The sequence below is a fragment of the Ovis aries genome, chromosome 8 (genome assembly GCF_016772045.2).
Source record: "Ovis aries strain OAR_USU_Benz2616 breed Rambouillet chromosome 8, ARS-UI_Ramb_v3.0, whole genome shotgun sequence".
NCBI classification, from domain to species: domain Eukaryota; kingdom Metazoa; phylum Chordata; class Mammalia; order Artiodactyla; family Bovidae; genus Ovis; species Ovis aries.
Window position 1 is genome coordinate 55,305,045 of NC_056061.1, and position 18,805 is coordinate 55,323,849.

Genomic DNA, 18,805 nt, shown 5'->3' on the forward strand with positions numbered 1-18,805 from the left:
CTTGAAAATCTGGAAGTTCACGGTTCATGTACTTTTGAAGCCTGGCTTGGAGAATTTTGAGCATTACTTTGCTAGTGTGTGCTGCTGCTGCTAAGTCACTTCAGTCATGTCTGACTCTGTGCGACCCTACAGATGGCAGCCCACCAGGCTTCCCCGTCCCTGGGATTCTCCAGGCAAGAACACTGGAGTGGGTTGCCATTTCCTTCTCCAATGCATGAAAGCGAAAAGTGAAAGTGAAGTCGCTCAGTCGGGTCCTACTCCTAGTAACCCCATGGACTGCAGCCCACCAGGCTTCTCTGTCCACGGGATTTTCCAGGCAAGAGTACCGGAGTGGGGTGCCATGCTAGTGTGTACAATTGTGTGGTAGTTTGAACATTCTTTGGCATTGCCTTTGTTTGAAACTGGAACGAAAACTGACCCTTTCCAGTCCTGTGGCCACTGCTGAGTTTTCCAAATTTTCTGGCCTATTGAGTGCAGCACTTGCACAGTATCATCTTTCAGGATTTGAAACAGCTCAGAGGGAATTCCATCACCTCCACTAGCTTTGTTCATAGTGATGCTTTCTAAGGCCCACTTGACTTTGTATTCCAGGATGTCTGGCTCTAGGTGAGTGATCACACTATCATGATTATCTGGGTCATGAAGATCTTTTTTGTATAGTTCTTCTTTGTAGTCCTGCCACCTCTTCTTAATATCTTCTGCTTCTATTAGGTCCATACCATTTCTGTCCTTTCTTGTGCCCACCTTGTTATGAAATGTTCCCTTGGTATCTCTAATTTTCTTGAAGACATCTCTCTACAACCCAAAGTTTGGCTGAAGCAAGTAAAGGACAAGATTAGTGTCTGTGAGTATGAAGTCATACTAGGACAGAGAAGAGATAGCTCCACCTTCAGAATATAAGGGCTTCCCTTGTGGCTCAGATGGTAAAGAATCTGCCTGCAATGCAGGAGACCGGGTTTGATCCGTAGGTTGGGAACATACCCTGGAGAAGCAAATGGCAACCCAACTCCACTATTCTTGCCTGGGAAATCAAATGCACAGAGGAGCCTGGCAGGCTACAATCCATGGGGTCACAATGAGTTGGGCATGACTGAGCGACTAACACACACACTGGAATATAAAAACACCCATACAAGCTCTCTTTGCCAGGCCAGCATACTGACGTGGCCACTGAAGCACATGTCATGTAGTTTCAGGCTAGCTCTATTTTTAGCTCAGTCCCCAAAGCAAAAGAAGAGGTCTTTAAAGCCAAGTATCAGCACAAGAGGAATCTATTCAGTGCTGTCACCAACATGGGTTGCAAATGAAACATCCTCGTGAACGACTGGATACCATTTTCTATAGTTGTTGAAACATGGATTTCTGATACTGGTGTTACAGAGTCAAATTCTTCATTCTGTTGGGTAAAAATAAACTAAAACCCTAGAAATATAAAAAAGACCATCCTGTTCCTAAACACTGTCATATAATCAGTAATCATTTGTTAACTATGCAGAGCATGCCAGGCACTAACTAGATACTGAGATTCAAGGATAAAGAAAATAACAGGCTCAATGCTTTCACGTTTATTATTCTAAGACGGATACAACACCATAGAATATTATGGTTAATATTTTTCTCATCTGTAGCTAAGAAGAAGGGACTACACAATAAAACACAAATAGAAAGTATTTTTTCCCTAAATTAGCACACATTTTTATCGAAGAAAAACATACTCATAATAATGCACTCTTATCAAAGGACGCAGCTTGCTAATACTACTATCTCTTACTGGCTGTCCTATTCTTTATCTCTCCTCCTCCTGCTACTTCTCTTTTTCACTGCTACAACTTTAAGTAGTTATTCCCAGATTTACATATTAGGGAAAAAAAATTTTTTTTTAATTCGGGGTGGAGAGTATCAATACAGAGTTGCAACTTTTTATCAGCCAACTAACAGCAATTTTTTAAAAATAGAAACTACATCTACTTGCACTAACTTTATTTCATTAAAGACATTTGATCACATAAAACATTTTGCGATCCTTTCAGATCCTTTCACATCTGACTGGCAGTGTGAACTCCAAATAACAAAGAGGAGGAAAGAAGAACCCTTGTGGTTAAAAGTATATAATGGAGGGTAGAGGATGGAAATGGCAAAGACTTTGCTTACTTCACAATTTTCACTAGGGCTAGTCCAGCTCACCTTGAACAATGCAATAAGAAAGGACGAAGATGTGTCTTTGCCTGGCATGAAGTGGATGAGGTGATAGAGGATGCATGGAGACCCTGAAACCAATGTAGAGATAACCAGAAAGTAATAGAGAGGTGGTATCACCATGGGGGGAGACGTGCTAAGATTAGGATGCTGAGAAAACACATAAGAGAAATTACTTTTTAAAGTGTGGATTGAACACAGAAGAAGCTCAAGGCCCAGAAACAGACACTGGACAGCGGTGGTGGTGAGGGGGACAGCAGTCGAAAAAGTACAGATCTGAGAAATTTCAAGGAGAAGAAAAATAACCAAGCTCAGTAACAGGCTCCGTGAGGAAGCCTGGGGACAGCGCTGTCAGCGATGACTCAGATGTCACGAGTGGAGAGCAGACAGGCCAGTAGTAGCACTGCCAGTGACACCGAGGAAGTAAGACAGGAAATGATGCATGAGATAGCTAAGAAACACTATAAATAGTTACACAGCTGTGGTCTCTCCAGCAAAAAATGCATGTGCAAAATATCCTGTGTTCCACACCTTGGTTAAATTTTAACTCAGAGAATAACAACACATTAATGACCACTATTGCTGTAAGAGAGCATGTCTAGGAATGTGTGCGTAAGGAAAAAAAAAAAAAAGAGGGAAAGTAGATTTCAATAGTGGCTGGCTTTGGAATAGTAGCAGATGTGACCTTTATTTCCTTCTTTGCACTATTATTTTTTCAAATTTCCTCTAAGGAGAATGCTATTTTGTTGGTAAAATTTGGGGGATTTCATAATTGAGCATGTTAGCATGTTGTGGTAGTTTGCAGGCTTCATTAACCCACAGGCAACACACACAAAACGTCCACCTACTTTAAGAATTATGGAGACTTTAGCACACCAAGGGGAACTCCAAATCAGGGTTCACATACCCACTGAAGTCAACATGCATCGTGCTGGTCTGCCATCTGGGGACTATTCACATTTAACATGTATCAGAAGTACATAGATTGGTCTCACTCCAGCAAAAGTTAATCATGAAAGCCAAGAAATGTCACCCCAATATTCAACCTAAAGCCTCCCAATGCCAGGAACTACTATTGCACGGAATTTTTCACTAAGGTCTGTAAAAAGTACTTCTTAGAAGTGCAGAGGATATATGCATGAAGATTTTCTAGTATTAAATAAGGTGCTTTATTGTCTTAGAGAAATGGAATGGCTACTTTCAAAGTAAACTGGGCAAATCCAATGTGCAAGGAACTAGAGAACAGTCTCCATTCCTGCCTCTAGCTCAGGATGTAGACAGTGGACATAGGGCAGCTACTAAGGGAACAAACTCTGGAAACCAGGCTGCCAGGATTTTGAACCCAGCTCTGTTCTAGTGCCTTCCTAGCATGTCATCTTGAGCATGTTTCTGAGCCTCGGTTTCTTCCATCATATAACAGAGAGAAAATTATACCTATCCTCACAGTATTGTGAAGTATAGAGGAGTTAAAATTCACATACAGGATATTGTAAAGCAGCAGAACAGCAGTAGGCAAATACAGGGTACTATTATTTTTTTATTTATAATAAACACTGTTGAAAAAGCTCAGCCTTCTCAAACACCATACTTGAACGTGACCATAAACTGTGCTAATCATGCTGGTGATCATTTGATATCGTTCTACCATATTCAAAAACACAAAGTTGCTTTTTTCCTTCTCACTTCCTCTTATTCCCTCCTGACCTACATTCAAAGATTAGCAGAGCAGATACTAGAGTTCCTCAAAAATAATAACACCCCAAAATTGAGAAGCCTGGATGTCTTCCTTCTGTGTCATGCTCTGCCCTGCTCAATCCCTCTCCTAGGAAACCAAGGAAACATCTTTACTCAATAATCCAGTGTGTTGGCAACAACTTTCAAAATCAAGAAACAAGCTGGCTCACTGTTAAAAAAAAAAAAAAAGTCTGTGCTAAAGAAAAATTATGTAAATATATTTTTGCAAAAAGCTCTAATAACTAACTCTCCTGTGGAGCAATGCAGCCTCTGAGAATGCAACTCAGTACTTCTTTAAGTCACCTCTTGAGATAATGAATCTTCCCCAGCAGGACTGTCCATTTGTCTAGTAAGTGCAAGCACAAACTGAAATACTAACTCCCACTAGAGCCAACCCCACTACTAGTGGTTGGCTCTGTCATTTACACTTGCCCTCTGCAGGCTGGCTTGTTCATGTCCTAATGAGCTTATATCTTCTCAGCCATTCACATGAGGCTTCCTGAGCACTCCATGTATGATTATTAGGGAGCCCTAGAAAGTCCACCCCATCTCCAAATCTGGCCAATGACAGCAGCTTCTCTGCCAATAAGTTGCCAGGCCAAAGGTTCCCTGTTAGGTAAGTTGACAAGTGCCAAAGCTTACCCAGAGTTCCCTTGGCTCCTCACAGGGAGCTAAGTGTCTTCCAAGCTGAGTCTCTTTCCTAGGATATTAAGAAAACCAAACACCTGGAAACGGGCTGAGAGTTTCCACAATCCTCAGAATTGCAACCACAGAAGTATTTATACAGACTTGTGGTTTTCTCCAGATTTACATTTCTCTCAGAAGTCAAGGCAGTCACCATGTCAACTTTCACTAAGTTGTCTTCCTAAAAAACTATTCTTTATAAGCACAGAGACTCATCACTTCAGGACTATCAGCTGCAGGCACTGGGCAGGTATTCCCTGCTTTGTCAGAGCCTGGCTTCTACACATTGTATCTTTAGGACTCGTCATTCCGGTTCATGGGTCTCAGAGCTGTAAACAACCACAGTTTCCAACTGTCCAAGTTACTGCAAACGATAGACAATACAAATGTTAGTTCTGAAAATACTAGGAGTCTGAAGACCCACTGACAGAGCTTGTTGCTGTTGTTTAGTCACACGACTTAATGTTCTTAAGTCATGTCCGACTCTTTGTGACCCCATGGACTGTAGCCCACCAGGTTCCTCTGACCAGGAGATTTCGCAGGCAAGAATACTGGACTGGGTAGCCATTTCCAACTCCAAGAGATCTTTCCAACCCAAGAATCAAACCTGTGTCTCCTGCATTGTAGGTGAATTATTTACCGCTGAGTCACCGGAGAAGATAAGTAGCTGAACCTTATCCCACAAAGTGGTTTTTGACTGCCTGGGGCTGATAAGCAGTTACTCCCTTCCTCTCCTCAGGGACCAAGTAGGACTTACAGGGACACTCAAGCTCAGGCTCAAAGCCTACCAAAGCAGCTGGAGTCTGAGACTGTTTCTTTCCTTCTCTTTTCTGAATATGGGAAAGAGATCGGCAAGAACCTTTGTTCAAGGAAGTCAGACTTCACTATAGGAAATAAACCTACAGGTTATTACTCATATTTCATGCAAAAGCCCATACTTTCCTCTTCCCTACAACTTACCTCTGTTGACCATCTCCCTATCTCTTCATTGCACTTTGTCTATCTCTGGATTCATTCACGGGCCTCCCTCATGGCCCAGTGGTAAAGAATCCGCCTGCAATGTGGGAGACCTGGGTTTGATCCCTGGGTTGGGAAGATCCCCTGGAGGAGGGCATGGCAACCCACTCCAGTGTTCTTGCCTGGAGAATCCCTTGGACAGAGGAGCCTGGCGGGCTACAGTCCATGGGGTCACAACGAGTCAAAGCTAAGCTCCTAATGGGACAGAAAGGGAAGGAGACAGTCTAAGATGGCATAAGAGGTTCAGTAGCAGCCAAACTTTTTTTTTTTCCGGTTATTTGCAATGCTCCTGTCTGCTTTACGTGGTTTACCACATTTAATCCTCATACCACCACTGAAACACAGAAAGGTTCAGTAACTTGCCCAAGGTCACATAACTAGTAAGCCTTGGGTCCAACGTATGAAACCATGCTGTCTCCTAAGCCAGAGTTCCCTCTTCTCCCCACAGCACTATTCCATCACCCCAGTCCCAAATCAGGGACCCAAGGGTCTATGATGGAGCTGTCAGCTATCCTGAAAAGGGGGCAGATTACATGCAGCTGAAAGAACTCCCAACTCCTCAGTCAAGGCTGACCTTTCAAGCTTGCCACAGAGTGGCCTCAACCTCCCCTTCTTGCCTTTCCTTCCGCCTCTCCTCAAGTGGCCTGTCCTCTAAAGAAATGAGAATCCTCATAGAATCAACCCCCATCTGAACCTCCCTCTCCTCAAAATACATTTCCCTTCTTCCCCTAAAGCCAAATCCTACCCAATCACTCCAACAAGATGAAACCTTGTTAGGGAAGTTGACAAGTGCCAGAGGCTTACCCAGAGTTCCCTTGGCTCCTCGCATGGAGTGAGCAGAGTGCTCTCCTCACTAAGCACTTTGACTAAGAAGTGCTCTCCCATCCTTAGTCAAAAAGAGGATGTCCTTCCTCTGCAGACATACGGAGCAGGGTTATGGTTATTGGTGCATTTGTTTGTTTTAACCTATAGTTAAAGCGATTGTAACTTTCTCTAGTGATTGCAACACGGGACACAGCTCAGTGTCCTCAGCAGAAGCTTGAAAACCTCTTACAAGGGTTTATCTCGGAATAGTACAGTGTACCCAGCAGAGGAGAGAATACAGTTTCTGTTCAACAAACTTTACAGCAGAGTTAACATAGTACAGTTTTTTTGGTGTTTGTTTTTAAAGATGTCTCAACACTGGCAGCTGCTACACTGGGTAGTGAAAACAAATTGAGCTGCTACTAGTGACAATAATTCCGGAGATTCAGTAAACTGATTCTAAGTATGCTCCATCTGAGTACTGTCTAATATAAAAATCTCGATTTTCTTCCTATCTCTTAAGGATCTCAATGCCACAAGGTCAAGAAGAGGAAGATTCTAAGTTAATTCTTCAACATCCAAAGATGTTTTTGCTGTTACTCTTCTTTGTCTGGAATTTATTGAACAAACACAACCAAGGGGGCTAATTTTAAATTTCTAGAGGAATTAATAGTTTGTTATCACTAATGATGGCTCTGAGGACTCATCAGCAGCTCAAGAACAAATTTATCAATCTCTAGCACGAAAGACTAGGAGCAAACTGACAGTGAAAGGCAATAATTCTCCTTTCAGATGTAGATGGAAATTCCCCACCCCATCCCACCTCCGGCCCCCTCCCTCCCACCCCCCCAGGAAGGACAGAGGTGCAGCTATTGTTTTTGCATTTGAAAACATCACCAGAGTACTTTCCATGAAGGACAGAGGAATGATAACCCACTTACATATTATTTTGTATTAAGATGTCCTTTTGGATTAACTTCAAAAATCATTGCAAGTGTGAATGTACATAAATCTTTCTCTATTTCTCTTTCTCATCGCTTGGAAAAAGCATACATTTTTCTATTCGCTTTTCATGAGGACCTGAGAAAACAGCATTGCTGGAAAAACAAGTATTTCTCTACCTTTCTCACTCCTGTCATCCCAGCCTTCAAATTTTCATTCTGAATTCTGAAACTACACAGGTTTGACCATTTAAGTCAAGTTGCCATTCAATTTTAAAAGGGAGCTAGTTAATTTGTTTTTAAAAGAATTAGATAAATTTAAATTATTACTCTAATGCTAATAACAAGCAAACATACCAGATTGCTTTGGCTAAAGAGTTAAGTTAATAACATTTTATTAATGTCAAAACCAACACAAATTTCCTGCCCATGTAAACCCATACGTGTATATGGAATTATTTATATGGACATTTTAAGTAAAAATTAACCAAATGGCTAATTCATATAGTACTAATATTACTTTCCTATACATGCAATTCGGAGAAGGCAATGGCAACCCACTCCAGTACTCTTGCCTGAAAAATCCCATGGACGGAGGAGCCTGGTAGGCTGCGGTCCATGGGTCGCTGAGGGTCGGACACGACTGAGCGACTTCACTTTCGCTTTTCATTTTCATGCATTGGAGAAGGAAATGGCAACCCACTCCAGTGTTCTTGCCTGGAGAATCCCAGGGATAGGGGAGCCTGGTGGGCTGCCGTCTATGGGGTCACACAGAGTCGGACACGACTGAAGCGACTTAGCAGCAGCAGCAGCATACATGCAATGTAAAAGTGCATAAAATCACAGCTGAACTGAATACCTGTGTATCAGATATATTACTATAAACGCTATACTTAAAATGGAAAACTCTTCAATATATGACATGGATTTAGCAAAAGTGATAGATTTTAACCTCAGCTCAAATCATCTGTCATTACATACAACATATAAAATTGTCTGAGTATAAAAATATTTGTGTTCTAAATATAATGACAATTCCATATAATAAGATGTTTACATTACTCACAAGTATAATTGTGGAATTTGTAGTTCATCATTTTTGCAATATGAACTACCTGAGTGATTAAAAAAGATGCTAGCGGTACACGAAAACACAGTGCAACAGTGCATTATATCTTGGTCATTTATAGATGGGGGCTCAATTTAAGCTGTTCTTTGATGAGCAACATAGGGCATTTTATAGCAGTGCACAAAATCCTCCCAATTTAACAGGTTGTTCGATTCTTAATTTAGTTCATTAATAACAATGAGACGGGGGAAGAAGCAGCAGGTCTGTGAGGCAGGGACGGAGTGACTAACCCCGAAATGGTTACCTGGAACACAAATACACCAAAACTTTCCCTAACTCAGTCCTCAATAAAGGATGCCACAGTCCTCCACCACACCTTTTCAACATGGGGCCCTTAGAACCCTGAGGAACTCCTCTTGAAGAGCAAGATGACAAGGATGGGGTGGGGAGAGGGAGGAGAAGATACTGAGTCGGCAAACCGTTTGCTTCAGCCATCTCCATGGAAAGATCGATCTAACCTGCAATGAATTTTGTCCACTTGCACATTTTGCTTAGGAAGCTAGTTCTTCCTAATGAAATCCACTCTCCCGAGCATGTCTTCAAAATACTTGGATTATCAGCATTTCAGGTGGAAATCTAAAGGCCAATTCTCCCCCAAGCTTTAAAATTCACTGGCCAAGGTTTCACAGAACACACGTTTATTAGAGATATTTTAAAATTTCAGTACTATTAGTTAAAAAACAAAAGGTATGCCTTAAGAGGTGCTTCCCTGGCCACCTCCCCAGGAAGCATAACTGAGGGGATGTGAACTACCCCATCACAACGGTGCAAGGAGATGGTCTCTGGTTCCCAAAAGGCTGCTGAGAGACTGCATACACACCTCCCCATGTCCAAGAGCGCTAGTGACCGTGCTCCACTCCTGGTCAGCCCACACTGCCTTCTGGGCTCTTGACTCCTTGGAAAAGACCCTGATGCTGGGGAAAATTGAGGGCAAGAGGAAAAGGGGGTGACAAAGGATGAAATGGTTGGATGGCATCACTGGCTCAATAGACATGAGTTTGAGCAAACTCTGGGAGATAGTGAAGGACAGCGAAGCCTGGTGTGCTGCAGTTCATGGGGTCACAAAGAGTCAGACCTGACTTAGCAACTGAACAACAATAGGCCACCTTGCCTCCCCAGGCTGCCTCCGTACTGACATTGCCAACACCTCTGTAAGGTGACTGGAGCAACCGTCCAATTGTCCCTTACTTCCATCACTGCTCTCCTCCTCCTCCAGGCCCAGGCCTATTTTTCTGTTCTTGATCCTGAAGCCCAGGGACCACATTGTTCCCTTGACTGAGATCTCTGGAACTGCTGGCCTGAGACGACAACTGGGCAGCCTGGGCTTTCTTTGTTAAACGTTTACATTGTGAAACGTTTAATTTTTTGCAAAACATGTCCTCCCATCCTTCCTTCTCCCCAAAGAGGCAGACTGTCCATGCAGCTAAGCCTGCCTGAACAGGTTCCTTTATCAAGACCATCCCGTTACCCGTGGGTAACCTGGCAGCACAGGGTTCATATTTTCCTTCCCCACTCCTTGTCCTTCCTGCACTGGGACTGCAGACTTGGCTGCTTGGGAAGATCGCTCCATGCAAACCATGTGCCTGGGTCCAGAGAAAGGATATCAAGTCAAGTAGCTTAAAAAGGCAGAGAATCTTGGGAGACAAGTAGATTTCTCTGGGTGATGTCTACACGCCTTCCTGTGTGGCAAAGCAGCAACGGGATGGCATCCTAGGAAAAGCAGGACAGCTCTGGGCAGACAGAGAATTCTATTTTGGTCAAGATTAGCAGTTTGTGGCAGCAGGACATTTATGGGAACATGTCATACAGGGACAGCTTGGCCTGCAATTCAACTATTTATAAGACAGGTCTAGGTTGAGGACCAAGAATAAGGTAATCCCCAATGTCTGGCTTTCGGACCAGTTTCAAATTACTTTGCCTAAAAGTGAGGAAGCTCCAGAAAGAGCTGTGGTGGAGTTGATCACTTGGTAAGTAGTTATAAACTAAGAAAATCTATTGATATTCGCTGTGAAAAATCTCCACGGCTAGAAGACAATTCTAAGTATATGCTGTTCAGTCAGCCCATCCTCACTCACCACCTTCTTAAATATTTTCAGTAATTTAATCAAAAGCGCTTTTGACACACCAAATAGGTCATTTTATTTTGAGACTTTTGGGTCTGTGTGGTAGGCCAAGATTTTAATGGCTCTGCATCCCTGTGACGTGTTTGGATGACTTTTTAATAAGTGAAAGGAGATGCTCAGTAGCAACTGCGACATGCCCACACTTTCACGGCTGAAGAGAATAGCTCATTTGGGTTTCAGAGGAAAGTTCTCAGGCAACAGAAAGGGTATTGAGACCACCTAGATGGCTGGGGAAGACAGAGACGATATAGCTTCACAGTTGTCTTACTGTCCTATTTTGCTAGGACTAGGGAAAATCTGATTATCAAAGCTTTATTGAAAAGTACAACCACTTAATGGCAAGGACAGTGGTGATGATGGCAGTATTTTAAATACATATTGTATTAGAGTATCATGCTGGTTAGGGGAGATTTTCAATGCCTTGAAGACAGTTTCCAGTTTACAAAGACCTACCCAGCCTGGGGCTTTCTCCTCTACTTTACCTATAGGAACCTCTACTTCACCACGGCTTTCACAGCCCCCACCACAGCATGGTACACTCAGACCGCTGCTCTGAAAGATCCAGATCTGGTTCTGCCACAGAAGACATCTTGCCCTTTGAATTGAGTCTCCAGTGTCATTCAGACACATGTGCTTGGAAGAGAAAAAAACAATAATGACCCTTATTCTACATCAGTTAGTAGAATGAAAATGACCAAGGTTCCAATCAGAACTGATCTATATACAAGGAAGGTGCACGATCTCAAACCAGTTATATCATGTATTTATGTGAACTCTCTCTGTCTTAGGATGTGTATGGTTATTCTCACTTTATGAAGATTAAACAAAGTCCATTTTAAAGGGCTCTGAACACAGAGTGTACTCAATAAATATTTGTTTTTCTTTTCCTCTGTGATACAATTTGTCCCAGTTACGTGAAGAGCTGACCACAAGAGGCCAGGAGACACCTCAAGGAAGGCCACACAAAATTACTTGCTTAAATGGTAGAATTTACTAAAGCTATTTACTACTTCATTGCAGTAAATGGTATCACGGGGTTTTGAAAGTAGCTCAGGTTATCTTCCAAAGTGCCTATTTTACTACCAAGTGAATTGCCGAGAATTCAGATTCACATAAGCTTCTCTTAACTCCAAAGAGAACAAGAGTTTTATTATAAACACACACACCACCAGACAACCAAGCATTCTGTTGTAATTTAACATACTTTGCATATCCTTCCAGAAGCCATATTTGGTTTACAAAAGTTGGAAACTAATCATTTCTATGAACAGCATGGTGAAGACCCTGACAGCAGATTGCTTGGGTTCAAATCCTAGTCCTGCCAAACTTGGATCTAGGCCCTCAAGTGAGGTTTGTTGCTCCCCGCCTCTATTTCTCCTTGTGTAAATTAGGAGTGATATCACCTGCGTGCTTGGTTGCTAACCTCTCTAAAGTAGCGGCAGCAATCTTTACCTTAAAAAAAAAACACTAACATTGTCCTCTTCTTTCAAATAGAGAAAATGTGTAACACATCTACCCCAGACCCTCAATCCACACACAGCAAAATTCCCATACGTAACTAACAGACTATCATGGTGAATGTAAAATGCTGTTTACTGAAGACCAAACCATTAGTGAGACCAAGTGCTGTTTCTAGTTGGTCACATGGCATATGACCTCTTGGCTGACAACGAGTGTGGTTTTCGAGATATCCATGTCATACTAAAAATGTAACTCGAGCTATTTCTCCCACATTTGGGTTTAATATGTCATTATTGGGTTTGGAGGCATACATATAAATTTTCCCTATAAAAACATGAGCTAAAAATACTGTATTAAAAGATGTGCATGCTATAAAGCTTGAATATTAAAAAAGCAATAAACATTCTTACTGTGGAAATATGTTCACCAAGAGGAGCTTTAAAAGGGCATACTTTTATTGCTAAAACAGTGCCCACAGAAGGGTAATTTTTAAAAATCCATTATATTACTACTAATACCAGTACTACCACCACAACAAATAAAGCCCAAAATATGTTCCTAACTCTAAACTATACAATTTTTCAACATGTTTCCACTTATAAAGAAACAATAATATTTGGAGATTTTACAAATTGTGTTCCCTGGAACATTGGTAACAAGCAGCTTTTTTTTTTTTTTTTTTTTGAAGTGTCCTTGGTGCAATAAATTTAGAACATGATTTTTGATACCAGGTTTTTTGTTTTTAGAAATTCACAATACTAACTAAAATATATGCTATAAGGCATCTTGCATAAATTTGACTTACACCTAAGTATCAGACCACAGAATGCTTTCTTCTTTCTTAACAGAACACCTATTGATAATATTCCACACAATTTGGGAAAAAGAAATCTATCACTTTGACTTATTTTATTGAAGGAATTTTGTTTTAAGCAAATTAACAAAGTAATGGTTTTTCCTGAAATGTGTAAAAAACCTATTAGAATAAGCCTTTCATTTTAAGGACACATAGCCTGGCCGTGGCTTCCAAGATTCAGGCGACCAACTAAGCTCAAATTTCTTTGCCTGCAAAACAGAGATGATATGATTCCAATCGATAGTATACATGCGTGCTCAGCCACTAAGTCATATCTGATTCTTTGCAACCCCATCGACTGTAGCCTGAGGACTCCTGACTAGCCAGGCTCCTCTGTCTATGGGATTTCCCAGGCAAGATTACTGGAGTGGGTTGCCATTTCCATCTCCAGGTACTGGGACAGGAAAAAATGATGTATTTCTCCAATGACCCTAAAATCTTAGGAACTACATGAGCTGATAAGACAGTACCATCATTGCTATAGACAAATAACTAAAATTTATGCAGCAAGTTCTCACAAAACAGTGGCAGCTCTAAGCTGAGGATACAAAGTATTTTTAAAGAAATGCTTCCTTGGTGGCTCAGACAGTAAAGAATCTGCCTGCAATGCAGGAGACTCAGGTTCAATCCCTTGCCTAGAGAATTTCATGGACAGAGGAGCCTGGTGGCTATAGTCCACAGGGTCGCAACGAGTCGGACATGACTAAGCGACTAACACACTGAAGGAAGTGTGGTGAGAAGCAAATACGGTATAATAATTGGTATAGTAAAGCAACGTTTCTGAACAAGAAAGAAAGGAAATTCTACAGTGATGCTATTTAGGTATTCTGACAAGCAGTGATAAGAATTACTGGACAACTGCTAAATTTAACTAATGTTCTGGGAAGAGAAAAAGCAAGCAACTCAAATACTGGCAATTAATTTTTATACAGCTTCTGGGATGTTTTCCATATGTACTATGTGATCTCAAAAATATTATGTACTCCAAAATACTACATCTGTATCCAATAGTCCCTTAGAGTAAATATCACTGGATATAAACAAACAAGAGCCTTTGGCAACTCTGCTGCTATCAAATAGAGGGAACATGTTCTTCACAAGGAAGAAGATCTCATCTCTTAGGATTATTCTTTCCAAATTCAAATCCACTTGTACCTAAAATCAAATTTAGAACCTTTTGTGAAAAACGTTTTTGAGAATCTTTTTTTTTTTTTTTTTTTGGCGGAAAGGAGAAAAGTCTCTATATTAAATTTTTTGCAAACATAATACTCAGTCTTTCCAAAATATAAAATATCAGTCGATGCACAAATACAGTTAAATTCCTAGGATATACCGGGTACTGAATCCATCTAGTGCTTAGGATAAAGAAAAATTAGGCCTAAGCTTAAGGCATTTATGCTCTTGATGAGGAGAAAAAATTTTCCAACATAAATTTATCTAATAAAGCAAGACCAGAACGATAAGTGTACAGAGGATGTACACGTACTAGTGGAAAATGTTGAAGTCAAGCTCCAGGGAACAGAGGTTTCTGTCTATAAGAGCAGTTGGCCTAAGGCCAGAAAAGGCAGGTATGAGATGCAGAGAGACTGGAATGATAACTGAGTAGCTTATTGCCAAAGATGACCTTGTTACCCAGCTGAGTAAGCCTCTCCTTCACTGAGAGGAGGTGAAGCCTGTTCCTCCATGCTCTTAAATTCGAGATGGGCTATGATTCATTGACGTGAAGTGAAGTCACTCAGTCGTGTCCGACTCTTCATGACCCCGTGGACTGTAGCCTACCAGGCTCCTCTGTCCATGGGATTTTCCAGGCAATAGTCCTGGAGTGGATTGCCATTTCCTTCTTCAGGGGATCTTCCCAACCCAGGGATCGAACCCGGGTCTCCCGCATTGTAGACAGACGCTTTACTGTCTGAGCCAGGATTCATTAGCCCACAGAATATGGGCAAGCGGCATTGAGTAACTTCTGAGGCTAGGCCCTAAGAAGCCTGGTAGGTTCTACCCAAGACATCTTAGAATGCTCATTCTGGGGTAAGCCAACAAGAGTGTGGGAAGTCTGACTGCTCTGATTCTGCCATGCTGTGAGGAAACCCAAGCCAGCCATTCAGAGAAGCTGCGAAAGGAGAAAGGTGACCCAGCAGCACAGGTCAAAGCTGTGCACAAAGAAGCCTCTGATGACCCCCATGCCTCAGCCTACCCTGCTTGATAGATCCCAAGAAAGAACTTGATTGTGATCCTCCAGAATCAAGAGAGAAAACTGATAAGTCACTAAGTTTTGGGTAGTATGTTACATAGCAACAGACAGCTGAAACCACCACCTTGACCTTCAGGATAGGGGTCACGTACAGTGGTACCTGGGTGTAAGATCCAAACTGCAGATCAGATTATGAGGGGGCTTACTCAGTATTTTTAAAATTGTAGCTAACATTTTCTAATTAAACATACATTTTTCTGCCTGCGTTTTCTAATCATCTGCTTCACTTATTATATAATCTGCCAGGCCACTATTGATTCTTAAGTATATAAACCTTTTTCTAAAAAATGGGGAGCAAAGGATTAATAGGGCTTCCCTGATGGTTCAGACAGTAAATAATCTGCCTGCAACGCAGGAGACCCAGGTTCCATCCCTGGGTCAGGAAAGATCCCCTGGGTAAGGGAATGGCTGGCTACCCATTCCTGCCTGGAAAATTCCATGGACAGAGGAGCCTGTCAGGCTACAGTCTATGAGGTCGCAAAGAGTCAGACATGACTGAGCAACTAACAGTGAAGGATTAATACACTTATACATTTACCTAAATATATCCAGTCTGATGACATTATGTAAGTACACTATATTCCGGAATGATTCAAAAATGGTATAATTTAAAACATTTTAGCCTGGAGATATTAAAGCATATATATCCCCATTTTAACAATCAATGATTTACTTAAAACAAAAAAAGACACCATACCAACTTACTTCTACTCTGATCTAAATAACTTCTATCAGATGATGGACCATAGCTTTGACAGCATTATTTGGACCAGAAAGAAATGAAAAGACACTCACTTAGTAACTCTAGTCTAAACATTAATTATAGAATAAGTTGATCGAGTTACATGTTTCTATACCACCTATAAATAGACAAAGTTCCTTTCAACTTTCAGTTCCCAACTCACCTTTTCCTACTCAAACCAAATCTTAATTACTCAATAACAAATTTTTTTGTGAAGTTTTATACCTCAAAAAAGAGAACCACACCATGGCTTTCTAAATATGATACTAAAAACGTTGTTTCAGAATCCGTCCAGAGTATATTGCAAGCTCCCTCAGAGTAGGAATTCTTACATTCATTTTATTCTAGGCTTATATATACTCAGCAAAGATCTTCACAACTGTTTATTAAAATACATATTAAGATTTTTTTTAATAATTAAAATTTTAAGACATTCTACAGTTATATATTTTAATGCCTTTCTGAATTATCCAAATCTTGTTCTAGGTAGGATTTCAATTTTATGCTGCTCATCAACAATAAATAATTCTTACTATTTTTTTCCAAATATATAGATGATATCTGAGAGACATTAGCATTCAGAGATAAACCAGATCTCTACAGCCAAACCACCCAAACCTGAAAAATTCTTGCTAGTATGGATTCCATTAATTTTCTACACAGCTTCACTTTTACAGCAGCATGCTATTAAAGCATTTCCCATTTTAAGTTAATTACATTTTACAGTTCTAATCTGATTCAACTAGAGACACAACATATATCAATTTCCACATTTCTAAATCTTCCAAAGGAATGACCAATTTCGGCTAGTGCCTGCTCCCTAATGTAGGACAGGCATGTGTTCAGGACCTGTGGAAAGACACATCAGGGTATGCAGCGCTCCCGTGTGCCTTGAGAAGTGCACTGTACTAGAGAAAGACAAAACTAAAGGCAGCAGAAAAAACATCTCTTTCACGTCTCAGCTAACAGAGATCCTAAAAGGCACCAAAGAACATCATCCCCAGCTTATTCAAAGATTTTACTTCGGTTTGAAACATGTTATTGGGAACTCAGGACACATTCTCCCATAGCAACAATGCCACAAATATATGGTGCTTAGAGTTTTCCAACTGGCGAAAAGAACCTATTAATCCAGAAAATGGCACAACTGGAGCTCTAGGGATTTGATTACCATCTGTGATGCTACTTTTCTGCCTATGGAAAATGGCTTCTGCATAACTCAGTGGATTACACCTCCCTCCCCTCTCCTGCTCACCATTTCTTTCCTTCCTCCAGGTTCCCCCATCCCACCACTAAAGTCCCCAGTCTCTTAGAGGAGGAGGCAGAACAGCCTACTCTGTGAGCCACTCATAAGCAGGAACTACCAAGTTAATAGCAACTTGAAAGGCAGGTATGAGAGGGATTTGAGAAGAACTGGCTAAGGGGACAGAAGTTTCCTAGGCGAGGCCCAGTGCACAGTAAGCATTTAAAGTAATGTATTATGTATGATACAGAGGATGAGAAAAATCAATAGACAGTTTTTGAATGTGTGCACTAAATGGGAAACGGGATGCAACTCAGGGGCAACTGTGTGAGGATCTGGGCTGCAGATATCACACCTTCAGTTTAGCTCTGCTCCATGAAATATCACTGCTTGGTTATAAGATCAATAGTTATTCAGAAAGTACACAGGTACATTTTAAGGGGGAAAAGTGTAAACATTATCCTGTCTTCAAATATTACCTACAAGTATTCAAATAAGCCAAAGTCAGTTTGGTCTTTGAAGAATATTAACAAATAACTGTTCCTTGCTCTACATGAGATGATTTTCCACATTATTAAGAGTAACAAATGACTTAGAAATTTATATCCACCCAAACTACAAAAAGTTGTTTAAAACAGTCACCTGGGCCTAACAAGGGTTCAGTACCCTTTAAGCCCTTTTTTAAGATGGGTATTCTTTGTATTTCTTAAAATAAATATAACCTGAGATATCTTTATTAATATCTTAAACTTATTCCAAAATACTATTTCTCAAATTAAGAAATTGTACTGCACATGTATTAAAGCAAACATTCTTTTCCCAACCCACTTACAACTCAGCTTCAAAGATGCTTTCTAGCAGAATTTCCAGATTAATTCACCAACATCTGCGACTGAAAATAAAAGTGTTAGTCCCTCAGTCATGTCCAACTCTTTGCGACCCCAAGGACTGTAGCTGCCAGGCTCCTCTGTCCCCTGTATCATCATAAACGGTCACTGTGCTTTAGAACAAACATTCTTAAGAATGTTACATGTACTAACACATTCAAACCTCATAATTCTTGAATTATGTATTAATATGCCCAGTTTGCTGGAGAAGGCAATGGCAACCTACTCCAGTACTCTTGCCTGGAAAATCCCATGGACGGAGGAGCCTGGTAGGCTGCAGTCCATAGAGTTGCGCAGAGTCGAACACGACTGAGAGACTTCAATTTCACTTTCCTGCATTGGAGAAGGAAATGGCAACCCACTCCAGTGTTCTTGCCTGGAGGATCCCAGGGACAGGGGAGCCTGGTGGGCTGCCGTCTATGGGGTCACACAGAGTCGGACATGACTGAAGCAACTTAGCAGCAGCAGCATGCCCAGTTTGCAGAAGGAAAAGAAAAAACTGAGGCTCTATGACATTAAATAAATTGCCCAAGATCACACAGCTATTAAATGACAGAACCAGGACTCTGACCGAGACAGTCTAGTTTCAAAGTCTATGCATGTAATCACTACACCCTACTCCCTCTTATACTCATTCAAATTTTTATTACATGCCTAGAGTAGATCAAGCCCTTTGCTAAACCCAAGTTAAGAGACAAAATGAGGTAAGACCTCCATAATCAAGGAACTTACATTTT

At 41.1% G+C, this 18,805-nt stretch overlaps 1 protein-coding gene across 7 annotated transcripts in view; it reads right to left on the reverse strand.

Moving 5' to 3' along the window:
* The window catches only part of ARHGAP18 (Rho GTPase activating protein 18), a 201,694-nt gene that overhangs the window by 107,186 nt on the left and 75,703 nt on the right, over positions 1-18,805 (reverse strand). For 2 of the 7 annotated variants that reach the window (XM_060419605.1, XM_060419604.1), the window contains exon 1: positions 6,436-10,294. The exons of 4 other annotated variants lie outside the window; for them this stretch is intronic. The gene's annotated coding sequence lies outside the window, so the exon portion shown is untranslated. Of the gene's footprint in view, positions 1-6,435; positions 10,295-18,013; positions 18,049-18,805 lie in introns of those variants that run through there. One more of the 7 variants, XM_060419606.1, reaches the window with a different exon arrangement.